Below are 7,187 nucleotides of genomic sequence, written 5' to 3' on the forward strand. Positions count from 1 at the left end.
GGGACATGATTGAAAAACGTACGATCTATTTGTGAGTAACTGGACCACAGATTAAAATTCTGGCGGGAAAAGTTCGGTAGTAAATAGATGGATCCTACTATCTCTGAGTCTTGAATCAAAGATGTAGATTCAGGCTCTATCACTCGACAACGTACGATCTTGTTGATTCTACAACTTACCAACGACCTGTCCCTTGGGACTGATCACCCCAAGCAGGATAGTCAAAATACTAAGGTAATTGTAGTACAACTATAAGTATAAGGTAGCTGGAATACAGAAGTACAGCAAAAAGTCCCGTGAGGCCTTATAATGGGCACCCCAGGGTAAGGAGTCCGCTAAGGACAACTGGGGAACTGCAGCAGGAAGCAGCGGCATAGTTCGGGAAACTGTTCATAGCCGGTAAAGTGAATTCCTTAAAAATAATTTGACTGAGATTGTAAAATGGAAATGAGCAAAGAGGTTGTGCCTAAAAGTGGTGGAGCTCTTACGAGAAGAGCTTCCATAGCCGAATCTGAGGTTGTGATTGCTCCCCCTGATATGTGGGTAATGGGGTCCTTTCTGATAATCGATACACGATTAGAAAATCAGGAATTTTGGGATATCCTGCCACCCGGTTCGTATACGTTTCTGAACCCACGAAGCTGTCCGAGATCAACCGATGGTACGGGTGTAGCTCGTTGGGTAAAAGAAAATTTTGGTGAACAAGTGAAGAAGTTTGATCGAGAATACCCTGGGATCTGGGCCCCAGGTGAGGCACGTCCTTTGGACACAGGGGAGTCGAAATTACAAACGATATCAATGGCCCATTACTCGCCATACGACGACAAGAACCACGAGGGCTCCTTTAAGATGCTTTCAGCAACTTATTACAACTCCTTGACCCATGCTAAAACGGGGGCCATCATAATTCCTGTCTTTGGGCCCGGGGTGTTTAATTACCCTCTCGAGAAGGCAGTGCAAACTTGTCTTGATCATGCTCAAAATTGGGTGAACCATAACTTTGAATCCGACCGAATGGTGATCCTCTTGGCCCCCGAGGCTGGGCTACGGCAGGAAATTATCCAACAACTGGCACAGAGGATTCAGGTGAATCCAGTGAAAATTCAGGATTATGCAGTGACTCACGCTTGTTCGCTTAACGCGACCTTGGTTGATGGTTTAATGAAGAGGCCCGTGGTGAGCAAGTTATATAAGGAGTCTACCCATGACTATGCCACAGGGTATATTACTGAAAGTTTTGTGAGTCAATACCAGCACTACCCTAGCCCTGTTAAGCCGGGGATTTATCCCTGTGGTGAACTCCAAAATGCTCAAACGATGTACCAAGCAACTGGTACACTACCCCTGACAAACAAGGGACCATTGGACACTGTGTTACAAGAAATAGCCAATCCTCCGACTGCGCCACCTGCCTATGAAGCTGACCCAGTTCTTAGGGACCATGGCTATGCTACGCCAGCGAAGGTCCGCTTTTCTGAGTTGTTAGAAAATGACCCCGATGACGGAGAATCCCTGAGCCTGAGTGAAACTGACAAAGAAGTCATTACAAGGAGTTTGGAGAGGATGGCAGAGGAACTTAGTGCGATAACACGGCAAATAGGAAGTCAACAAGATCAGCTCAACAGGAGTTTGAGTCAGGGAGGATTAGAATGCATTTTAGGTTCCCAGGGAAATCGCCCGCAACCTATACAACCACTCAATCCCTCTAATGGCTCAATAGGGGCCTCGGATCTCAACGCCTCAGAAAACCCTGATGTCAGAGACCTAGGGTCTAGTGAGCCGGCCTTGGGTGAAATCCCAGTCATTAGAATGGATAATGGATCCATGTTTGTTATCTTACACACTTCAACGGCCAAATACAAGCCAACTGGGGACAATGTAGTGATCCCCATAAGGAAGTGGAATGGACTGGATGAAGTAAGGGCATTCACTCCGTGGAGAAAGAAAATTGGTAAAAGGGACTTTGATTACCGTCTCTCACTTTTGAGCGAAGAGGTTCGTGACCGAAATTACCGAGCCCTAGAACAGGTCCATCAGTTAGATTTCACTGAGTGTGAAGATTCCCCCGTAGCCATCGTCTATTTGACGCCACTGGTGCATTCGCGTTCAGTAGAAGGTCAGATACACGCTGGAGCCAGTAAAATTGCTCGGCTTGAGTTGTCTAAGGTGACCCTTGACCTTAATCCCCCTGAATCATTGGGGGTCCTCACAAATACACAGCTAGCACAGTGGGTGACGGCCACCTATGCGACGCTGACCTCATTAGGGTACTTTGAGACATTTACGTGTCTGGTTGGGAACCGACAACTCGCAAAGACACTATATGATACAGTGTTACTTTTGAAGCAGGATAAATTTACAAAGTATTTGGAAAATTCCCCTCAGCTGCAACGTGGCCTAGAGGATGAGGAGCTCAGAGAGCCAGAAGAACCTCGGGTCCCCTTTCGACCCTCCTCTGCGTCCACACCACGTCCCCCAACCCCCTTACCTAGGTCTCCGCGGGTTGAACAATCACCCTTACCCCCCATTGACCGTCAACCCACCCGGATGGTACAAGCAAAAAATTCTAGAGGGCGACAGATAACGTGGGGAGAGTATGATGCCACCAAATGGCCGTGCGACCCCGATGAGGAAGGATTAAGAGAACGCCCTACGGCTCATGCTTATGATCCAGTTGTACACCAGCAACCTCCGGAGCCAGGTTGGAACAAAGAAATAATCACCCCCCAATGGTTTCCTCATGATAGGAAAGAAAGGGCCCGGAGAATGCGATCTCCCTCGTCTGAGGAAATAGGTGGATGGCAAGGAGTGTCTAAGTCCTTTAAACAAGCATATCTCGCACGAGGATATGATGCCCACCGCAATTCCTTAACAGATATTTACTCCCACATGCCCAGGGCCACTCGCTTGCCGACAGACTCATGGGAGAGACGGTCTCCATGCCCCTCAGATTCCGACGATCAGAGTAGCGAGTGTCTCCATCTCAAATGGCTGACCCGGTTATTAGTAAATTTGTCTCCAAAGGGAACGGACTAGATTTAGTCCAAGGACAGACATTAATGGATTTGCTAACCTCCGACATGGCCACTCTACTTACTAGCCAAGTAGAGGCAACCATTCGAGATCTGGTTGATAAAGTGAATAAAGGAGAGATGTCTCTTCTGCAAGCTTATTCCATACTGGCAGATGAGGGGGCTGATGAGTCGCAGGCCAAGAATTTTCTGATACAGATTAACTGCCCTGAACAAGCAAAATTGGTTCTGGAGTTCCTCCAAGCAAAGGGACTGGATGCAAAGACTGAGGTTAACTCCCGTCACAGCTCTCTGATGGCTGTGAGAAGAGCCCTCAGAAAAGAAAAAGAGAGACCTGATGTTTCCGAGGTTCGACAGTCAAAAAACGAGCAGAGGGGGAAGTCTCTTCCCCCTTCCGGAAAAGCGACAGCAAACCCCCAACACGGCCTAGCTCGCACTCGATCTACCTTTCCACCGAGGAAGGATCGAAATCAGCAAGACATCAGGGCCGATGGACAGGGTGGGGCCAAGCGCCCTCCATTCAACAGGAACGTGAATGGCTCAGCCACGAATGCCCCCAGACAGCCTCATTGGAGGCAGGATCGTGCCGACAATCGACCCCAAGCAAAGGGGCAGGATCGTCCCCGTTCGAAACCAGTGTCCGACGAAGACTGGAAGGCGATGACCCAAGAGCAGAGGGAAGCAGTAATACTTGCAGCGGCCCGACGAAACCAGGATTTGGGAAGAGATCTGACCGCAGCCCAGAGGAAAGTGTTGGAAAAACACGAGCCCAAAACCCAACAATGAGGCCCTATAAAGTGCAGATTTGGGTTAAAGATCAAAAAAGAGGTTGTTACTATGACACTGGAACAGACATATCCATATTACCAAAGGAGTGGTTAGACGAAGAACTCGATCAGAAGGTACTCGTAAAATTGGCTAATGGAGAAGTTACTATGTTGGCCCTAGGAAGATTTAATGGTAAAATGGTGGCAATAGGGCCAAACCCTTTATTGTCTCCAAATGACTCAGAATGGATTATTGATGCCCCTTCCTCAAATTGGATGAGAGAAGTTAATAGGATTACAACCATAGAAAAATTAGTGTGTACTTCACACATAAGGGACAAGGCACGCCTAGAAAAGATCCTTTATTCGGCCGAAGTGGCCCGATTTAAAAATGATGTAGGATTAATGAAAACAGAGCCATACGTCATTAGGGGTGGCCTCCCAGGCAAACAGAAGCAGTACCCATTAGGAAAATATGAAGATCAATTGCTGGCAGTGTTTAAAGAATTGGAACAATTAGGGGTCATCGAGAAAATTAAAGAACCACCCTGCTTAATGCCAGTACAAGCAGTACCGAAAAAGGATGGTACTGTCAGGCCTGTCCATAACCTAAAGATGTTAAATGACGTAACAGTGAAAGACACTAGACAAATCATCAATCCCCGACAGACCATGTTAAAAATACGCCCTGGAGAATATAACTCCAGTATTGACCTAGCGAATGGATTTTGGTCCGTTCCACTGGCCGAGGAAAGCAGGCCGAAAACCTGTTTTATGATAAAAGGACAAGGCTACATGTGGACTAGGCTGCCCCAAGGATTTGTGAATTCCCCAAACGCATTTCAGGAACGTATGGAGAAACTGTTGCAAGACTTGCTAGTCACGTGTTACATAGACGACATATTCATCTCCACGGAGACTGAAGAAGAACATCTCGAGCTTTTGGAGGAAGTCATCCGGAGACTGAAAGACCATGGAATGAAGATTGGAATCGCTAAATGCGAGATAGGAGTACCACAAGTCAAATATCTGGGTGTCTTAGTTACAAAGCATGCGATAACTTCCACTGACGACTACCTCCAAAATCTGCACCCTACTACGCTTAAAGAGCTAGAGAAATGTTTAGGAAAATTGGGGTGGCTACGAAGTATGATCCCTTATTATTCCACTTTCGCGAGACCTGTCGAGATTATTAAAAATAAGGTCAGGACATTTGACAAACGATCCCTAAAGTTAATAGAACACAATAGAATGCTAACGCCAGAAGAAATTTAAACCTGGAACTGCCTTATACAACAAATTCTCACGGATGGGGTGAAACTCGCTCCGTACCGAGATGGACAAAATATCTCTGTGAAAGTATTAGAGGAAAAGGAAAATGGTGGATGCGCGGCAGTCTACGAGGAAAGCAATGACACACCGATTTGTTACGTATCTGTCAGGTATTCACCCATGGAAAGTCGATTTGCCCCAGCAGAAAGGGAACTCAGGTTGTTATGGAAAGTTTACACGGAACTGGCTTCCAACTTAGGCCAGGTTTATGTAAAATGTACAGTACAGAATGACCTCACTAAAGAAATGGTCAAGGATACGGTGGAATTCGCTAAAGCTTATGCCCCTAGATGGGGAAAGTGGAAGCAGATGCTCTTGGATCCAAATTGGTCATTTATAATGGCCAAGTCTAAGCAGCAGCCTAAAATCCCTGCGATGTCTCAACCAGATTATACAGGGATATACACCCTCTTTACTGATGGTAGTAAAACAGCACAAGATCCCGAGGGATATTGGGGTTTTGTGCTTTACAAACGAGATAAACCCCTGTATAAAGAGAAGGGAAGAATGGGCAAAACAGCACAGGAGGCGGAGTTACAGGCAGTTGTCAGCGGACTGCAATATGTAAAAAAGAAGGGAATAAAATCCTTACGAATTGTGACTGACAGTTGGTATGTGTCGGAAGGGCTGAAAGATAACCTTAAATACTGGCAGCAATGAGACTTCCAGAATTATAAAGGTAAAGAGCTGGAGCACCGTGACTTATGGATCGTGGTGAACCAGCTGCTACAACACATAAAACTGTGGGTGACACATGTCAGTAGTCACACGGGAATCCAAGATTTTGATCACATGGGAAATGATGTGGTCGACAAACTAGTACAGACTAGAGCAGTTGTAGTGGGCACTTTGATTTTTCCTGATAAATGGAAGAATGACGAAGGGAAGCTAATTATCCCTCAGGAAGAAAGGCTGGATTATGTCCGGCATATTCATCGCGCTTTATTACATGTCGAGAATGAGAGAACGCGGCGATGGATGGTTGATAACGGGATTGAGGCCGGCCCCCTCAAAGACACAATATCGCTGGTTAGACATAATTGTGAGATATGCATGGAGAAGGGATTGTTACCTCCCAGGCATTTCCGCGTCTATGGATGTAGGAGTCCTGGGGAGTCACTTCGGTCATTATAAAAAATTCCTGGTAATAGCTGATAATGGGGGAGGACACACCCGAGTCTACCCCATCAAAAAGGAAACCACAAAGACAGCGAAAGAGTGTGTGATGTCATTTATTCAGGGAATCCAGTCAAAACCCTCAGATCGGATAATGCCGCTATGTTGACTTCTAAACACTTTCGTTCGTGGTTGGAACAGGTGGGGATACGACATGTCTTATCTATCCTGCACCAATCCAACACTAACGGAGTTGCGGAACGCGCAGTGCGCGCGGCAAAATCGCAGATACTGTTGTATAAACATAGATGGCACTTACCTGAAAACCTCTTTGTCATTAACCAACAGCTCAGTCTCCCTAAGTTGCGGGGTCATACCCCTGCCCACTCTCACGAGCCCTCTGTATCGTTACAGGTGGGCAGTGAGGTGTGGATACTCGCCACTGGAAAATCTACTACGATAGTGAAAGTCGAAGGGAACGTACTTACGGGAAAAGATGGCCACAGGTACCACCCCAAACAACTTCGACTTAAGTGTAAAAATCAGGATGGAAGCTAACCGAGACCATGTGCCAGGATGGGTTCATGGGGTGGAGGAGGACTATGTTAAAATGCTCCCCGATCGAGTCTTCCCGAATAATGGCCTCCTTGTCATGGCCTGGGATGGTGTTAATCATTCCTGGAGAAAAGGGATTGTTATGCCTTATACTCACCCCACCACCAGTGTTAGGTGGTCAAATTATGAACCTGGTGACTGTGTCCTTTGTGCTAAGCCCGTTTTTGTCCTCATCTGGTCTGGTGATGCAAGGTACAAGCATGAGGCCGAACACCTGGTGTGTGGGATCGAATTCATGGAATCTGCCCCTTTCACGATCTGCATGTGGTGCTGGGAGTCGTGGGGGGGTCGATACCAAATATTACGTAAAGACACCCATTGCAAG

This window comes from Synchiropus splendidus, chromosome 18 (genome assembly GCF_027744825.2).
Source record: "Synchiropus splendidus isolate RoL2022-P1 chromosome 18, RoL_Sspl_1.0, whole genome shotgun sequence".
Lineage (NCBI taxonomy): Eukaryota > Metazoa > Chordata > Actinopteri > Syngnathiformes > Callionymidae > Synchiropus > Synchiropus splendidus.